This window comes from Lagenorhynchus albirostris, chromosome 3, assembly GCF_949774975.1.
Source record: "Lagenorhynchus albirostris chromosome 3, mLagAlb1.1, whole genome shotgun sequence".
NCBI classification, from domain to species: Eukaryota; Metazoa; Chordata; class Mammalia; order Artiodactyla; family Delphinidae; genus Lagenorhynchus; species Lagenorhynchus albirostris.
In genome coordinates, this window is record NC_083097.1 from 64,332,498 (window position 1) to 64,352,917 (window position 20,420).

Below are 20,420 nucleotides of genomic sequence, written 5' to 3' on the forward strand. Positions count from 1 at the left end.
AAATTATGTGGGAAGCATTGTCAAATAAGTATTATTTTGTGTCTAGAAATGATGTAAAATTCCTGGAAATCTGATATGTCCAAATAGAATAACTTTGACAAGTAAGAGTTTTCTGATAACTTTAAGATCATAAAACTGAACTGGGTAGGAATTTCCAGAACTAGATTCAAGCAGAGCAAGAATTAATATGGGGCTGAATTAATTGATGAGGGTGATTATAATTTCTTCCAGATATAAGGAAACCTTTCCTTTTAGACTAACTATGACTTACAGCACAGATAGGGAGAAAATGATTGTTTCATATCGCTTCATTGCAAGCCTGTTCCTAAAAATTGTACATTTTAGAACAAGAGTCCAAATGGAGGCCCACACTCCATATGTCTAAATATTTAAAAATTATAAATCAAGTGAGCAAATTGTTAAAATATGTTCTATCCTCCCATCTTAAAATATACATTTATGATGACAAAATAGAAAGTTGGCAAAATACAAAACACAAATGAATTTATTATTACACATGTCTTTGGGCTGATGATGTTTGGATGAGTAACTGTTTCATATTGTAGCAATTTACATAGCCACTATGTACTACTGTTGCACATACTTCCCTAATTCCCAGGTATCTCCCCAGTCAGGAACTGGAAAATGAAGGAAAGAAAAAAAGACAGAACTCCCAGGAAATACCTTGTTGTGCAATAGAATCTATTGTATACATAACCATCTCACAGTAAAGTTGTTAGGTGAATTAGTTTCTCTTTTCACCTACTGAAATTTTTCACTGAACTTCTCCCAATGAAATCCTCCCACATTCTAAAGCAGTGTTTATCTCTGACTGAAAAATCACAAACCTTTATTAAATTCAGATACCTTTTGAGGGTGTAGGGCAGCAGAGTGGAGAGGCATTTCCCTGAGACCTGGACAGTGTTACTCATTAGAATGGATATTAGGGTTAAGGATGGTGCCACATCAGTGAGTGCCAGACCCCAAGAGTATCGCATGTATAGTTTAATAAAAATTTGGGTGGGCATGCCTGTGTTACATGGAGCCCTTTAAAGTGCAGGACCAGGGCAGGGGGCCCCTTTTAATGTAAGGGCATTGTCACCTCATTGTTCCGTGACATAGGGACAGAAGTCTAGGAAACAATGACAGGACTCTATGTGGGGTTTAATCCACTTTTAACCCCCCCCACCACACACCCTCAACAACAGAACAATGATGAGGCTGCAAACCTACTGTTTAGTGATCATGTTCATTGTTTCCATTCATTCATGTGTCAGATGCTGTTCTAGGCATAACAGTGAGCAAAGCAGTCAGAATTCCGCTCTCATAGAACTCACATGTTAGTGGGAGAAGACCAAAGATAAACACAAACTATAAGATAATTTATCACCAACGATAAACACATAAACTATAAGTAAGATAATTTATCATAGAAATAAGTGCTATGAAGAAAATAAAGCATGAAATGGGGCAGGGGCAGGGGTGGACAACTTTAGCTACAGGGGTCAGGGAAGAGCTCTCTGGGGAGGTGACTTTTTGGCCAAGACCCACAATAAGAGTAGGAGGCAGTAATGCAAACATTGAACACATTAGCTAACTGGATTCCTGATATTAGAGGGTTAAGAAGAACCGCTTTTTAAACTTCAGCACTTGATGAACATCTTAAGTACTTAGGCCCACTATCTTGCTATCATCTGTAGTGCAACAAATATAAAATTTTTCATAATTCTGGACTTTCTACCACACCTTGATAATTAATGCACAGAATATAAATGTAAAATTGTGATCAGACCAAATCTGACCTGAATTCAGAATATACCCTATAAAACACATCACTCAATAGAATTTTAATATCAGCTACCTTGCTGTTCTTTCTCAAATAGCAAAATAATAACAATTGTCTTTGTGATTTCTAATGTTTTTCTAGAACTGATCTTAATATGAAAGACTTGATTTCACTAGGTAAGTTTTTAAATAGCTAAATCTATATAGAATAAAAATTTAGTCCTATACATGAGATTTTTGATTAAAAAATACTCAAAGTTCTAAGTTCTTAGTCAAACAATGCACCTCATAGACTGAAATGGAGCAAAACCTTAATATATTTTAATTTGAAAAAAGGAAATTTACCAGCTGGTTTTAAAAGAAATATGCATGTATAATTTGGGAATTTTTAAAAAATATAAATTTATTTATTTATTTATTTTTTGGCTGCGTTGGGTCTTTGTTGCTGTGCGCGGGCTTCCTCTAGTTGCGGCGGGCGGGGGCTACTTTCGTTGCGGCGTGTGGGCTTCTCATTGCAGTAGCTTCTCTTTGTTGCAGAGCACAGGCTCTAGGCACATGGGCTGCAGTAGTTGTGGCACGCTGGCTCAGTAGTTGTGGCTCGCGGGCTTAGCTGCTCCACGGTATGTGGGATCTTCCCAGACCAGGGCTTGAACCTGTGTCCCCTGCATTGGCAGGCGGATTCTTAACCACTGCACCACCAGGGAAGTTCCTGGGATTTTTTTGTAAATGCTAAATATTTTTTTCACATAATAGAATCAACCTAAAATAATTTTCATTCAATAATTTCTAATTATAAAAGAGAATCATTAGACTTATTTAGTACTCTATTTATTTTTAGTACTTTATTGTTGCTTGTGCCAGACAGCATACGAAGTGATTTACATGCATCATTTCATGTAATTGTCACAAAACCTTGCATGGATTAGTATAAGGTAATACTAAGAATTCCTATTTTATATTTGAGGAAATAAGCACAAGTTAGGCACCTTGTCCAAAGTCACACACAGTGGGAAATTGTGGAACCAGAAATGGAACCTGAGCAGCCTGACTTCAGAGTCAACTTAATGCTTGAGATTATGACAAGCTTCTAGATATTTTATACTGTTTTATTCTTTATAATATTGGCATGATTACATTCTTACATAATCTGAAATTTGCTTAATTCTTAGGAGTTTCTCCAGAAATTCAGTATATTGAATTTTTAAAATATAATTATAACTGTTTATATAATTTTTAATACACTTATATAATTATTTTATATAATATTATATACTTTTTTATAATATGAAACTTTATTCTAAAACATGTCCCAAACTGCAAGACACAAGTACCATTGAAACAGGTAAAGGTATACGTACGGAGAATGGTGAAACGGAATTTTCGCCTTTAAGAAGTCTTTATCGGGCTTCCGGTAAGATGGCGGAAGAGTAAGACGGGGAGATCACCTTCTTCTCTACAGTTACACCAGAAATACATCTACACGTGGAACAACTCCTACAGAACACCTACTGAACGCTGGCAGAAGACCTCAGACCTCCCAAAAGGTAAGAAACCCCCCATGTACCTGGGTAGGGCAAAAGAAAAAAGAATAAACAGAGACAAAAGGGTAGGGACGGGACTTGCACCAGTGGGAGAGAGCTGTGAAGGAGGAAAGGTTTCCATACACTAGGAAGCCCCTTCGCGGGCGGAGACTGCGGGTGGCGGAGCGGGAAAGCTTCGGAGCCGCGGAGGAGAGCACAGTAACAGGGGTGTGGGGGGCAAAGCGGGGAGATTCCCGCACAGAGGATCGGTGCCGATCGGCACTCACCAGCCCGAGAGGCTTGTCTGCTCACCCGCCGGGGCGGGCGGGGCTGGGAGCTGAGGCTCGGGTTTCGGGCGGAGGCAGGGAGAGGACTGGGGTTGGCGGCGTGAACACAGCCTGCAGGGGGTTAGTGCACCATGGCTAGCCGGGAGGGAGTCCGGGGAAAAGTCTGGACCTGCCGAAGAGGCAAGAGACTTTTTCTTCCCTCTTTGTTTCCTGGTGCGCGAGGAGAGGGGATTAAGAGCGCTGCTTAAAGGAGCTCCAGAGACGGGCGCGAGCCGCGGCTAAAAGCGCGGACCACAGAGACGGGCATGAGACGCTAAGGCTGCTGCTGCCACCACCAAGAAGCCTGTGTGCAAGCACAGGTCACTATCCACACCCCCCTTCCGAAGAGCCTGTGCAGCCCGCCACTGCCAGGGTCCCGGGAACCAGGGACAACTCCCCCGGGAGAACGCACGGCGCGCCTCAGGCTGGTGCAATGTCATGCTGGCCTCTGCCGCCGCAGGCTCGCCCCGCACTCCGTGCCCCTCCCTCGTCCCCGGCCTGAGTGAGCCACAGCCGCCGAATCAGCTGCTCCTTTAACCCCATCCTGTCTGAGCAAAGAACAGACGCCCTACGGTGACCTACATGCAGAGGCGGGGCCAAATCCAAAGCTGAGCCCCGGGGAGCTGTGAGAATAAAGAAGAGAAAGAGAAATCTCTCCCAGCAGCCTCAGAAGCAGCGGATTAAAGCTCCACAATCAATTTGATGTACCCTGCATCTGTGGAATACATGAATAGACAACGAATCATCCCAAATTAAGGAGGTGGACTTTTTTCAGTTAAGGAGAGCAGGATTTATGATTTTTTCCCCTTTTCCTTTTTTTGTGAGTGTGTATGTGTATGCTTCTGTGTGAGATTTTGTCTGCATAGCTTTGCTTCCATCATTTGTCCGAGGGTTATATCCATCCGTTTTTTTTAAAAATTTTTTTTCTTAATAATTACTTTTTATTTTAATTATTTTATTTTACTTTATCTTCTTTCTTTCTTTCCTTCCTTCCCCCCTTTAGACAACGAATCATCACAAATTGAGGAGGTGGACTTTGAGAGCAAGATTTATGATTTTTTCCCCTTTTCCTCTTTTTGTGAGTGTGTATGTGTATGCGTCTATGTGAGATTTTGTCTGTATACCTTTGCTTCCACCATTTGTCCTAGGGCTCTATCCGTCCTTTTTTTTTTTCCTCTCAATTATTTTTTTATTTAAAAAACTTTATTATATTTTATCTTACTTTATTTTATTTTACTTTATCTTCTTTCTTTCTTTTTTTCTTCCTTCCCTCCTTCCTTCCTTCCTCCCTCCCTCCCTCCCTCCTTCCCTCCCTCCTTTCTTTCTACTTCTACTAATTCTTTCTTTCTACTTTTTCTCCCTTTTATTCTGAGCGGTGTGGATGAAAGGCTCTTGGTGCTGCAGCTAGGAGTCAGTGCTGTGCCTCTGAGGTGGGAGAGCCAAATTCAAGACACTGGTCCACAAAAGACCTCCCAGCTCTGCATAATATCAAGTGGTGAAAATCTCCCAGAGATCTCCATCTCAACACTAGCACCCAGCTTCACTCAACGACCAGCAAGCTACAGTGCTGAACATCCTATGCCAAACAACTAGCAAGACAGGAACACAACCCCACCTATTAGCAGAGAGGCTGCCTAAAATCATAATAAGTTCACAGACACCCCAAAACACACCACCAGACGTGGACCTGCCCACCAGAAAGACAAGATCCAGCCTCATCCACCAGAACACAGGCACTAGTCCCCTCCACCAGGAAGCCTACACAACCCACTGAACCAACCTTAGCCACTGGGGACAGACACCAAAAACAACGGGAACTATGAACCTGCAGCCTGCAAAAAGGAGACCCCAAACACAGTAGGATAAGCAAAATGAGAAGACAGAAAAACACAGAGCAGATAAAGGAGCAAGATAAAAATGCACCAGACCTAACAAATGAAGAGGAAATAGGCAGTCTACCTGAAAAAGAATTCAGAATAATGATAGTAAAGATGATCCAAAATCTTGAAAATAGCATAGACAAAATGCAAGAAACATTTAACAAGGACCTAGAAGAACTAAAGATGAAACAAACAATGATGAACAACACAATAAATGAAATGAAAAATACTCTAGATGGGATCAATAGAATAACTGAGGCAGAAGAATGGATAAGTGACCTGGAAGATAAAATAGTAGAAATAATTACTGCAGAGCAGAATAAAGAAAAAAGAATGAAAAGAACTGAGGACAGTCTCAGAGACCTCTGGGACAACATTAAACGCACCAACATTCGAATTATAGGGGTTCCAGAAGAAGAAGAGAAAAAGAAAGGGACTGAGAAAATATTTGAAGAGATTATAGTTGAAAACTTCCCTAATATGGGAAAGGAAATAGTTAATCAAGTCCAGGAAGCACAGAGAGTCCCATACAGGATAAATCCAAGGAGAAATACGCCAAGACACATATTAATCAAACTGTCAAAAATTAAATACAAAGAAAACATATTAAAAGCAGCAAGGGAAAAACAACAAATAACACACAAGGGAATCCCCATAAGGTTAACAGCTGATCTTTCAGCAGAAACTCTGCAAGCCAGAAGGGACTGGCAGGACATATTTAAAGTGATGAAGGAGAAAAACCTGCAACCAAGATTACTCTACCCAGCAAGGATCTCATTCAGATTTCATGGAGAAATTAAAACCCTTACAGACAAGCGAAAGCTGAGAGAGTTCAGCACCACCAAACCAGCTCTACAACAACTGCTAAAGGAACTTCTCTAGGCAAGAAACACAAGGAAAAGACCTACAATAAGGAACCCAAAACAATTAAGAAAATGGGAATAGGAACATACATATCGATAATTACCTTAAATGTAAATGGACTAAGTGCTCCCACCAAAAGACACAGATTGGCTGAATAGATGCAAAAACAAGACCCATATATATTATGCTCTCTACAAGAGACCTACTTCAGACCTAGAGACACATACAGACTGAAAGTAAGGGGATGGAAAAAGATATTTCATGCAAATGGAAACCAAAAAAAAGCTGGAGTAGCAATTCTCATATCAGACAAAATAGACTTTAAAATAAAGACTATTAGAAGAGACAAAGAAGGACACTACATAATCATCAAGGGATTGATCCAAGAAGAAGATATAACAATTGTAAATATTTATGCACCCAACATAGGAGCACCTCAGTACATAAGGCAAATACTAACAGACATAAAAGGGGAAATCAACAGTAGCACATTCATAGTAGGGGACTTTAACACCCCACTTTCACCAATGGACAGATCATCCAAAATGAAAATAAATAAGGAAACACAAGCTTTAAATGATACATTAAACAAGATGGACTTAATTGATATTTTTAGGACATTCCATCCAAAAACAACAGAATACACATTTTTCTCTAGTGTCATGGAACATTCTCCAGGATAGATCACATCTTGGGTCACAAATCAAGCCTTGGTAAATTTAAGAAAATCGAGATTGTATCAAGTATCTTCTCCGACCGCAACACTATGAGACTAGATATCAATTACAGGAAAAGATCTGTAAAAAATACAAACACATGGAGGCTAAACAATACACTACTTAATAACGAAGTGATCACTGAAGAAATCAAAGAGGAAATTAAAAAATACCTAGAAACAAATGACAATGGAGACACGACGACGCAAAATCTATGGGATGCAGCAAAAGCAGTTCTAAGAGGGACGTTTATAGCAATACAATCTTACCTTAAGAAACGGGAAACATTTCGAATAAACAACCTAACCTTGCACCTAAAGCAATTAGAGAAAGAAGAACAAAACCCCCCCAAAGTTAGCAGAAGGAAAGAAATCATAAAGATGAGATCAGAAATAAATGAAAAAGAAATGAAGGAAACGATAGCAAAGATCAATAAAACTAAAAGCTGGTTCTTTGAGAAGATAAACAAAATTTATAAACCATTAGCCAGACTCATCAAGAAAGAAAGGGAGAAGGCTCAAATCAATAGAATTAGAAATGAAAAAAGAGAAGTAACAACTGACACTGCAGAAATACAAAAGATCATGAGAGATTACTACAAGCAACTCTATGCCAATAAAATGGACAACCTGGAAGAAATGGATAAATTCTTAGAATTGCACAACCTGTCAAGACTGAATTAGGAAGAAATAGAAAATATGAACAGATCAATCACAAGCACTGAAATTGAAACTGTGATTAACAATCTTCCAACAAACAAAAGCCTAGGACAAGATGGCTTCACAGGCGAATTCTATCAAACATTTAGAGAAGAGCTAACACCTATTATTCTCAAACTCTTCTAAATTATAGCAGAGGGAGGAACACTCCCAAACTCATTCTACGAGGCCACCATCACCCTGATACCAAAACCAGACAAGGATGTCACAAAGAAAGAAAACTGCAGGCCAATATCACTGATGAACATAGATGCAAAAATCCTCAACAAAATACTAGCAAACAGAATCCAACAGCACATTAAACGGATCATACACCATGATCAAGTGGGGTTTATTCCAGGAATGCAAGGATTCTTCAATATACGCAAATCAATCAACGTGATACACCATATTAACAAACTGAAGGAGAAAAACAATATGATCATTTCAATAGATGCAGAGAAAGCTTTAGACAAAATTCAACACCCATTTATGATAAAAACCCTGCAGAAAGTAGGCATAGAGGGAACTTTCCTCAACATAATAAAGGCCATGTATGACAAACCCACAGCCAACATCATCCTCAATAGTGAAAAACTGAAAGCATTTCCACTAAGATCAGGAACAAGGCAAGGTTGCCCACTCTCACCACTCTTATTCAACATAGTTTTGGAAGTTTTAGCCACAGCAATCAGAGAAGAAAAAGAAATAAAAGGAATCCAAATCAGAAAAGAAGAAGAAAAGCTGTGACTGTTGGCAGATGACATGAAACTACACATAGAGAATCCTAAAGATGCTACCAGAAAACTGCCGGAACTAATCAATGAATTTGGTAAAGTAGCAGGATACAAAATTAATGCACAGAAATCTCTGGCATTCCTATACATTAATGATGAAAAATCTGAAAGTGAAATCAAGAAAACACTCCCACTTACCATTGCAACAAAAAGAATAAAATATCTAGGAATAAACCTACCTAGGGAGACAAAAGACCTGTATGCAGAAAACTATAAGACACTGATGAAAGAAATTAAAGATGATACAAATAGATGGAGAGATATACCATGTTCTTGGATTGGAAGAATCCTCATTGTGAAAATGGCTCTACTACCCAAAGTAATCTACAGATTCAATGCAATCCCTATCAAACTACCACTGGCATTTTTCACAGAACTAGAACAAAAAATTTCACAATTTGTATGGAAACACAAAAAACCCCGAATAGCCAAAGCAATCTTGAGAACGAAAAACGGAGCTGGAGGAATCAGGCTCCCTGACTTCAGACTATACTACAAAGCTACAGTAATCAAGACAGTATGGTACTGGCACAAGAACAGAAAGATAGATCAATGGAACAGGATAGAAAGCCCAGAGATAAACCCATGCACATACGGTCACCTTATCTTTGATAAAGGAGGCAGGAATGTACAGTGGAGAAAGGACAGCTTCTTCAATAAGTGGTGCTGGGAAAACTGGACTGGTACATTTAAAAGTATGAAATTAGATCACTCCCTAACACCATACACAAAAATAAGCTCAAAATGGATTAAAGACCTAAATATAAGGCCAGAAACTATCAAACTCTTAGAGGAAAACATAGGCAGGACACTCTATGACATAGATCACAGCAAGATCCTTTTTGACCCACCTCCTAGAGAAATGGAAATAAAAACAAAAATAAACAAATGGGACCTAATGAAACTTCAAAGCTTTTGCACAGCAAAGGAAACCATAAACAAGACCAAAAGACAACCCTCAGAATGGGAGAAAATATTTTCAAATGAAGCAACCGACAAAGGATTAATCTCCAAAATTTATAAGCAGCTCATGCAGCTTAATAACAAAAAAACAAACAACCCAATCCAAAAATGGGCAGAAGACCTAAATAGACATTTCTCCAAAGAAGATATACAGACTGCCAACAAACACATGAAAGAATGCTCAACATCACTAATCATTAGAGAAATGCAAATCAAAACTACAATGAGATATCATCTCACACCAGTCAGAATGGCCATCATCAAAAAATCTACAAACAATAAATGCTGGAGAGGGTGTGGAGAAAAGGGAACACTCTTGCACTGTTGGTGGGAATGTTAATTGATACAGCCACTGTGGAGAACAGTATGGAGGTTCCTTAAAAAACTGCAAATAGAACTACCATATGACCCAGCAATCCCACTACTGGGCATATACCCTGAGAAAACCATAATTCAAAAAGAATCATGTACCAGAATGTTCTTTGCAGCTCTATTTACAATAGCCCGGAGATGGAAACAACCTAATTGTCCATCATTGGATGAATGGATAAAGAAGATGTGGCACATATATACAATGGAATATTACTCAGCCATAAAAAGGAACGAAATTGAGCTATTTGTAATGAGGTGAATAGACCTAGAATCTGTCATACAGAGTGAAGTAAGTCAGAAAGAGAGAGACAAATACCGTATGCTAACACATATATATGGAATTTAAGAAAAAAAATGTCATGAAGAACCTAGGGATAAGACAGGAGTAAAGACACAGACCTACTAGAGAATGGACTTGAGGATATGGGGAGGGGGAAGGGTAAGCTGTGACAAAGCGAGAGAGAGGCATGGTCATATATACACTACCAAACGTAAGGTAGATAGCTAGTGGGAAGCAGCCGCATAGCACAGGGAGATCAGCTTGGTGCTTTGTGATCGCCTGGAGGGGTGGGATAGGGAGGGTGGGAGGGAGGGAGATGCAAGAGGGAAGAGATATGGGAACATATGTATATATATAACTGATTCATTTTGTTGTAAAGCAGAAACTAACACACCATTGTAAACCAATTATACTCCAATATAGATGTTAAAAAAAGAAGTCTTTATCAATTAAAACCCAATATAAAGATTTGTTTCAAAACAAATTACATATATTAACTCTAGCATAATTCTAAAAAATAGTCAAAGTAAAACACAAAACTATGTAAACTGTGAATTCAAGTACAAAAACAAGATATATGTACATTTGAATCTGTGCAGAGTGCTTCAAATTAATTGTAGTCTAATTCCAAACAGATTGCATAACAAGTCCACAACAAGTCATAGACTAATGAACAACGATTTCATAAAGTGACTAAATGATTTATCTCCAAAATCTCCTGTATGATCTGGCAACTGCCACCTCTACCTCTTTCCTTACCTCTAAAATAAATCAGGTTCTGTCACATCTGATGTTAACCACTGCATGGCTTATTAGATTTTGGGCATTTTGATTGAAACCTTTTCATTAAATTTGCTTTCCTGTGACATCTTTCTTCATCAGTATGTCTTCTAAATATTTCAGGTACCAAAATCTCATTACTGCCTGGTATAATTACGGTAGCTTCCTTCGTTCAAGTGGACATTTAGAGTTCTATTCAAATGAATGAAAAAGAAGAGCAGACAACTCCACACGAACAAGGTAACTTCATAAATATACTTCTTTATTCTTTAATACTCTTGAAATATTATTAGTAAGTAACTCCCCAGGTCAGAGTTTTAGAGCTTAGATGTAGTAAAATCTCAGAATGTAGTCAAGGGAACAAAAGTTAGTCCTATAGAGATGTGGGTACATTTTAAAATTTTGTTAAATATGTGAAAGGGCTAATGCATTGGGCAGGGGACGCATTTAATCATGTCACTTCTGACTCTCATCACTTCTTAGCTGCTTCTTTCTTTAGGAACCTAAAGTCTGAAAAGATCGATATTATTAGACAATTTCTCTGGCATTTTCAATAACAACATAGGAAAATCGGTTGTTAACATAGGAAAGTGAACTCAAAAATGGTGGTAAACTTTCAGAAAAATCAGGCCTCCAAATCTTCTTTTATTATCAGACTGTTTCTCTACCTCAATAAAATTTTCTAGCTATTTATAAGATCTTATCTTGACATTAACAGTGTTAGATATAGTATTATTATTAGTATTATCAAAATGCAATAGCTTTAAGAAGAGATATTTTATCATTGTTACTTTCTTGAAGTTTATGATGCTTAGAGATTTTTCAAATCCATGATCTTATTTTAGAGCTGAACAAACTGAGACTCAGAGAAAAACATAACCTGTCCAGTCACGTCATGACAGCAAGGTTATAACGCCCACTTCTTTCTGTCTGCTAATACTATGGTCACTGTGACACTATACTGCTTCTAATCAGAGGTCTTTAATTTCTTAATTTTAAAAATAACCAAAATATTTTAATAAGCAAAAGTAACAAAACTTTGGAAGTTAATATCTGAAGTTTTTCGTTTTTTTTTTTTTTTTTTTTTTTTGGCCATAGTTTACACATATTCCTTATTAGGAATATGTCTCCATCTTCTTGTTTGGGGTGAGTCAAATTTTTATGTTTTGTTTCACTTAAACATAAAACCTGAAACTGTTAACACTCTTAGAAAACATAGAGGAGTTCCTAGACATTGATTTTTGGCAATGACTTTCTGGATATGACAGCAAAAGCAAAATAAATAAATGAGATTATATCAAACTAAAAAGCTTCTGCACAGCAAAGGAAATATTCAGCAGAATGAAAAAGCAACCTATGGAATGGAGAAATTATTTTCAAACCATATGTCTATTCAGGGCTTAACATGCAAAATATAAGAAACTCGTATTACTCAATATCAAAAAATGGGCAAAGGACCTAATAAACATGTTTCCAAAGAATACTTAGAAATGGCTAACAGGATCTGAAAAGGTGTTCAACATCACTAATTATTAGGGAAATGCAAATAAAAATTACAATGAAATATTATACCTGTTAGGATATTGCTTATTAAAAAAATGTGTTGAGAAGTGTAGAGAAAAGGGAACACTTGTACACTGTTGGTGGCAATGTAAAGTGGTGCAGCCACCGTGGAAAAGAGTATTTAGGTTCCTCAAAAACTTAAAAATAGAACACCATATAGTCCAGCTATCCACTTATGGGTATTGATCCAAAGGATGGATGGACCTGGAGGACATTATGCTAAGTGAAAAAAGCCAGACACAAAGATGAATGTTGTATGTGGAATCTCAAAATCATCAAACCCATAGAAACAGTAGAATAGTGTTTTCCAGGAGTTGGGGGAAGTAGGAAATGGAAAGATAATGTTCAAAGGGTAGAAAGTTTGAATTATGTAAGATAATTTCTGGAGACCTGTTATTCAGCATAGTGCCAACAGCTAACAGTACTGTACTCTTAACACACACACACACGTACGTGACAAATTGGGTGAGAGGAAACTTTGGGAGGTGATGGATATGTCTGTGTTTCTGATGGTTTCATGGGTGTATACTTATCCCCAAACTTAGCAATATGTATATATAAAATATGTACAGCTCTCTACATGTCAATCATACCTCAATAAAATGATTTAAAACAAACAAAACATGTAGACTTTAAAGATTAAGAATTTTGCTGCTCTTTGATGCTATTTGCCCACTGGGAACATACTGGCGCTGTGATTTCTGGAGACCGTTAGGCTTTCATGTACCATTCAGGCTCAGGGAGAGGGAGCTTACCTCGGAGAGGGGCATGTACTCATTCAGCTACACAGCAGCCGTGTCTGCCAAGCTGGCCAGAGGAGCTGCTTGTACTTCTCCATCCCACCTACACGCCCCACTTTAATCTTAGCCTTTGAGTAGACATGTGAGTCACTTGGGACACAGAGTGAAATCACAGCATTTAATCAGCATACTCACTTGTTAATTTTACTTGTTTCCTATGAGGGAGGAAGTCTCATCTCAGGGGAGTAACCAGTTAATTATTGTAAGCAATCATCAAATACTCAGGTTTCAGAAGTATGCTGGGCTATGATTTAATTATTTTCCTTAAGAAATGCTTCCTATTTTAATTTTTCAAAGCCATATAACTAATGTGTTTTTGCTGGATATGACTGCCTTACCACCAAGAGTCTCCCCTTTCCCTCACATCAGATATTGAGATAATTGAATGTGTTTAGATGAAAAAATACTGCATTAGCATGTTGTAATGAATTAGGTTCACAGAAGAAATTCATAGATGTAATGAGCATGCATCTAAAATATTTAAATTACTTATTTATAGGTTTTTAGAAGTCTTAGAAGCCTAGGTATGTTTACTATAAACCACATTGAGGAACTGTTGATGGAAGAGGTGGAGGCGGCTTGTTATAAAACAATCAGCTCACACTTCATCCATGTAAAGGATCAATAATGAAAGAGGAAGGGGCATGCTCTCGCCCTCCCCTCCTCTCCCCCATTGCTTCAAAACATTGGGAAGAAAACTACACATTTATAATATTCCATCAAAGCTAATTTGTAAGATATTAGTAGATGTTTGTCTCAGTGTTACAATATGTGGAGCCAAAAAACCAGAGTGAACTCAGGGTCTTCAAGAATCATACGCCTACCTAATAGGACATGCTTAACAGTTATCAGTAGAAACCAGTAATCATGTTTAATAAAAAGATAATCAGTTCGTTGTTGAGCTATCATGTTCTATCAGTCACTGAACACTTTCTTTCCTTAACAACTGCTAACACCCAGATAGACAAGTAAAAGGAAAAAAACAAAAACAAAAAACCTTGAAAAACAAAACCCAAACTGACACAATGCAAACTATAGAAGTTGGAGGTAAAACATAGAGTAGCTAAAAGTTTTGTGGGTCTCCATGGGGACTGATAGAGACTGGGGGACGGGTACAAGGGAGGGAAGCAGTGAGGCTTCATTCTGAGTAGCTGCTAATGCATGCTGTAAACCACCTGCTGCAGATTCAAACAGGACTCCAGGGACCAGTGGGGAGGGGTACAAGTTGGGAGAGATTGAGAAAGGTTACCTTTAACTGGCTTGAACGTGAATAATGGGTCTTGTGGTAGAGGTGAAGAGTGTAGTTAGCCCCAAAGCAAAACATCTTGAAAGATTGCTTAATGGAGAAATGGAATTCTTTTATCAAATTGTAATCTTTCATTACAGGAAAGATTATAGTAATTGTGAGATGCCATTACCACTTGCCACAGTAGTTTTAAGATTTGTATCAACTTGGCTTTATTTACCTGGGTTTTCCTGGAGTTATTTATTTATTTATTTTTGCCTTAATAAGCTTCCAAAAACGATTGGACACTGTTCTTACCAGTGTCAAAGTTACTCCTTGAGGAATAAGGTAGTTGTTTCAAGAGCCACATTAATCCTTTTAAAGTAATAACTATTTATGAAGGTGCATTAACTTTTCAATAATTCTACATGGTACCTTAACTACAAGGACTAATTGTAGGTACTAGAGATAACAGGACTCCCGAATGAGAGAGAAAGATATATAGAGAGGATTTAATGTAATTCTACTTACAAAAATTATATGAATTTCTTATTAGACAAGTTTGATTTCACTTGATGAAGATAACGCATGATTGGGTAACTAATTTTTTCATTGACCTGTAAGAGTTTTTTCTATGTACTCTTCTATTGTGAAAGGAAAATAGTTTTTTTTTTTTCTAAAGCTGAAAATAGGGTTTGTTTATTTTAAAGCCGCCTTCTTGAAGTTTCCATTCTCATCCCTCCATCTTAACTCACCCTCTTTGTTTTAAACGTGGCTTGAGAAATAAGGTTTTGTGATGCAGGCAGAAGCTGTCGAACTAACTGCAGGAAAAGGAGTGTTGTGCTCAAGTTGGATATATGATTGGAATTATTTCAAAGGAAGACAGAGGAACCAACCCTGCACATAAATTTCTTGGTTCTTTGCAGCAAGACTCCTCTGGTCTCATCTCTTCTAGAATGTAAAGGTCAAAGTAAACTTCACACAGCTAGCTTCTTATCTCCGTATACTGGCTAAATGTCTTAGGAGGACAAAGTTTACCTAATGGGAAAGTAATCTTATAATTCTGTTTGCATTCCAGAAATGTTCAGATTATGTTTTCCAGTTGAAACAGTTCTATATACAAACATCTTCAAAAACCAGTTCTTTAAGATGTCTGATTTATTTTTTCTTGTTACTGAAATATACTTGATTTACAATATTAGTTTCAGAAGTACTGCATAGTGATTCAGTATTTTTACAGATTATACTCCATTAAAAGTTATTATAGGATAATGGCTATAATTCCCTGGGCTGTACAATATAACCTTGTTGCTTATCTATTTTATACATACTAGTTTGTATCTGTTAATCATATACCCCTAACATGCTCCTTTCCCCTTCCCCTGCGCCACTGGTAACCAGTAGTTTATTTTCTATATCTGTGAGACTGTTTCTGTTTTGCTATATATATTTATCAGTATTATTTTTTAGATTCCACATATAAGTGATATCATATAATATTTGTCTTTCTCTGACTTATTTCACTAAGCATAATATTTTCTAGGTCCATCTATGTTGCTACAAATAGCAGAATTTCATTTTTATGTCTAAGTAATATAATATTGTATATATGTATATATATATTCTACATCTTTATTATCCATTTGTCTCTTCATGGGCACTTGGGTTGCTTCCATATCATGGCTATTGGAAGTAGTGCTGCTATGAACACTGGGGTGCATGTATCTTTTCAAATTAGTGTTTTCATCTTTTTCTGGATATGTACCCAGGAGTAGAACTGTTAGATCATATGGCAGTTCTATTATATATTTAGTTTTTTGAGAAACCTCCATACAGTTTCCCATAGTGACTGCACTATCTACATTCCCACCAACAATGTATCTACATTCCTTTTCTCCACATCCTCGTCAACATTTGTTATTTGTAGATTTTTTGAAGGTAAGTATTCTGACAGGTGTGAGGTGATATCTCATGGTGCTTTTGATTTGTTTACACTCCTCTGATTAGCGACGTTGAGCATCTTTTCATGTGCCTGTTGGCTATCTCTGTGTCTTCTTTGGAAAAATGTCTGTTCAGTTCTTCTGCCCATTTTTTAAGTTGGGTTGTTTGTTTTGATGTTGAGTTGTATGAGCCGTTCATGTATTTTGGATATTTACCCCTTGTCAGTCACATCATTTGTAAATAATTTCTCCCAATCAGTATGTTGACTTTTAGTTTTGTTGATGGTTTCCTTTGCTGTGTGTAAGTTTTTAAGTTTAATTAGGTCCCATTTGTTTCTTTTTGCTTTTGTTTCCTTTACCTTAGGAGACAGATTGAAAAAAATATTGCTACAATTTATGTCAAAGTGTTCTGCCAATGTTTTCTACTAGTAGGTTTATGGTTTCAGGTCTCAAATTTAGGTCTTTAATCCATTTTGAGTTTATTTGTGAGAAAACGTTCTACTTTCATTCTTTCACATATAGCTGTCCAGTTTTCCCAGCACCATTTATTGAAGAGATGGTCTTTTCTCCATTGTATATACTTACCTCCTTCGTAGGTTAACTGACCATAAGTGTGTGGGTTTATTCTGGACTTTCCATTTTGTTCTATTGATCTATTTATCTGTTTTTGTGCCAGTGCTGTTTTGATTACTGTAGCTTTGTAGTATAGTCTAGAGTCAGTGTGATTCCTCTAGCTCTGTTCTTTCTCAAGAACATTTGGACTATTTGGGGTCTTCCATACAAATCTTATTTGTTCTATTTCTGTGAAAAAATGCCACTGGTATTTTGATAGGGATTGCACTGAATCTGTAGATGGCCTTGGGTAGTATGGTTATTTTAACAATATTACTTCTTCTAATCCATGAACAGGTTATATCTTTCCATCTGTTTGTTTTTTGTCTTCAGTTACTTTCATTAGTGTCATAGATTTCTGAATACAGGTCTTTTACCTCCTTAGGTAGGTTTATTCCTGGGTATTTTATTCTTTCGGATGGGATTGTAAATGGGGTTGTGTTCTTAATTTCTCTTTCTGACATTTCACTGTCAGTGTATAGAAATGCAACAGATTTCTGTATATTAAATTTGTATTCTGCATGTTAACCAAATTCGTTGAGCTCTGTTTAATGGTGGTGTCTTTAGGATTTTGTATGTGTAGTATCATGTCATCTGCAAACAATGACAGTTTTATTTCTTCCTTTCCAATTTATTGGATTCCTTTTGTTTCTCTTTCTCCTGACTGCTGTGGCTTCGACTTCCAAAACTGCATTGAATAAAAGTGGCGAGAGTGGACATCCTTGTCTTGTTCTTGATCTCTGAAGAAATGCTTTAAGCTTTTCACCATTGAGTATGATGTTAGCTGTGGGTTTGTTATATATGGCCTTTATTATATTGAGGTATGTTCCCTCTATGCCCTCTTTCTGGAGAGTTTTTATCATAAGGGATGTTGAATTTTGTCAAAAGCTTTTTCTGCACCTATTGAGATGATCATATGGTTTTTATTCAATTTGTTAATGTGGTGTATCACTTTGATTGATTTTATGGATGTTGAAAAATCCTTGCATCCCTGGGATAAATCCCACTTGATCATAGTGTATGATTCTTTTGAGGTAGTGTGGGATTTGTGTTTGCTAATATTTTATGGAAGATTTTTAAATCTATGTTTATCAGTGATATTGGCCTGTAATTTTCTTTTTTGTGTGATATCTTTGTTTGGTTTTGGTATCAGGGTAATGTTGGCCTCATGGAATGAGTTTGGAAGCATTCCTTCCTCTGCAATTTTTTGGAATAGTTTGAGAAGGATAGGTGTTAACTCTTCTGTAAATGTTTGTAGAATTTGCCTGTGAAGCCATCTGGTCCTGGACTTGGTTTGTTGGTAGTTTTTTTTTTAATTACTATTTTTGTTTTCACTACTAGTGACTGGTCTGTTCAAGTTGTCTGTTTCTTCTTGATTCAGTCTTGGCAAGTGCATGTTGTTAGAAACTTGTCCATTTCTTCTAGGTTGTCCAATTTATTGGCATATAACTGTTCACAGTATTATGATTTTTTTATATCTGAATGGTATCTGTTGTTATCTGTTCTCTTTCAGTTTTCATTTTGTTTTAATTGGGTCCTCTTTCTTCTCTTCTTGGTGAGCCTGGCTAAAGTTTTATCTTTTTTTATTTTTGAGGTACGCGAGCCTCTCACTGTTGTGGCCTCTCCCGTTGCGGAGCACAGGCTCCGGACACTCAGGCCCAGCGGCCATGGCTCACGGGCCCAGCTGCTCCGCGGCATGTGGGATCTTCCTGGACTGGGGCACGAACCTCAGTCCCCTGCATCGGCAGGCCGTCTCTCAACCACTGCGCCACCAGGGAAGCCCTATCATTTTTTTAATCTTTTCAAAAACAAAAAAACCCCAACTGTTCTTGCTTTCATTGATCTTTTCTATCTTTTAAATCTCTATTTTAATTATTTCCTCTCTGACATTTATTATTCCCTTCCTTCTGCAGACTTTGGGCTGTGTTTGTTCTTTTTTAAATTCCTATAGGTGGTAGTTTAGGTTGTCTATTTGAGATCCTTACTGTTTCTTGAGGAAGGTTGGTATCACTGTAAACTTCCCTCAGAACTGCTTTTGCTGCATCCTGTAGATTTTGGAGTATTGTGTTTCCATTTTCATTTATCTTGAGGTATTTTCTGATTTCCTGTTTGATTTCTTCACTGACCTATTTGATTTTTAGTAGCATGTTGTTTAGTCTCCAAGTGCTTGTTCTTTTCCCATTTTTCTTTCTGTACTTCTAGTTTCATGCTGTGTGGTTGGAAAAATGCTTGAAATAACTTCTATCCTCTTAAATTTGTTAAGACTATTTTGTGGGCTAGCATGTGACCTATTGTGGAGAACATTCCATGTCCTTGAAAAGAATGTGTATTCTTCTGTTTTGGGATGGAATATCCTGTAGATATTAAATCCAACTTCTCTAAGGTGTCATTTAAAACCACTGTTTCCTTTTTGATTTTCTATCTGGTTGATCTGTCCACTGATGTAAATGGGCTGTTAAAGTCTCCTACTATTATGGTGTTATTGTCAATTTCTCCCTTTATGTCTGTTAATATTTGCTTTCTATATTTAGGTGCTCCAGTATTGGGTGCATATAGGTTGATGAGTGTACTATCCTCTTTTTGTATTGATCCCTTTATCATTATATAATGTCCCTCTTTGTCTTTTGTTATAGCCTTTGTTTTAAAGTCTAATTTGTCTGGTATGAGTATTGTTACCCCTGCTTTCTTGTTTCTGTTTGTATAAAATCTTTTCCCATCCTCTCACTTTGTCTGTGTGTGTCTTTAGCTCTGAAGTGAGTCTCTTGTAGGCAGCATATAGAAGGGTCATTTTTTTTAATCCAATCAGCCATCCTGTGTCTTTTGTTTGGAGCATTTATGTACTTACTGCCATTTTATTACTTGTTTTCCATTTTTCTTTCTTTTCTCTTTTTTAGTTCCACTCTGTTCATTTCTTCTTTTTGCTTTTTCATTTCTTCTTTTTGCTTTTTCCCTTGTGGTTTGATTTTCTTCAGTAGTATGCTTGTGTTCCTTTCTTTTTAGTTTTTATGAATCTGTGTAGGTTTTTGATTTGTGGTTACTATGGAGTTCACATATGTTGTCCTATAGGTATATCTACTTGTTTCAAACTTGTAGTCATTTAAGTTCAAACACATTCTAAAATATCTAAATTTTTATTCCCCTACCCCACTTTTTGCATTTTTTATGTCGTATTTTATATCCTCATGTTTATCTCTTAACTGTTTATTATAGTTGTAGTTGATTTTATAGTTTTTGTCTTTTAATCTTCAGACTGGCTTAAGTGGTTGATCCTCAGTCTTTACAATATATTTGCCTGTCCT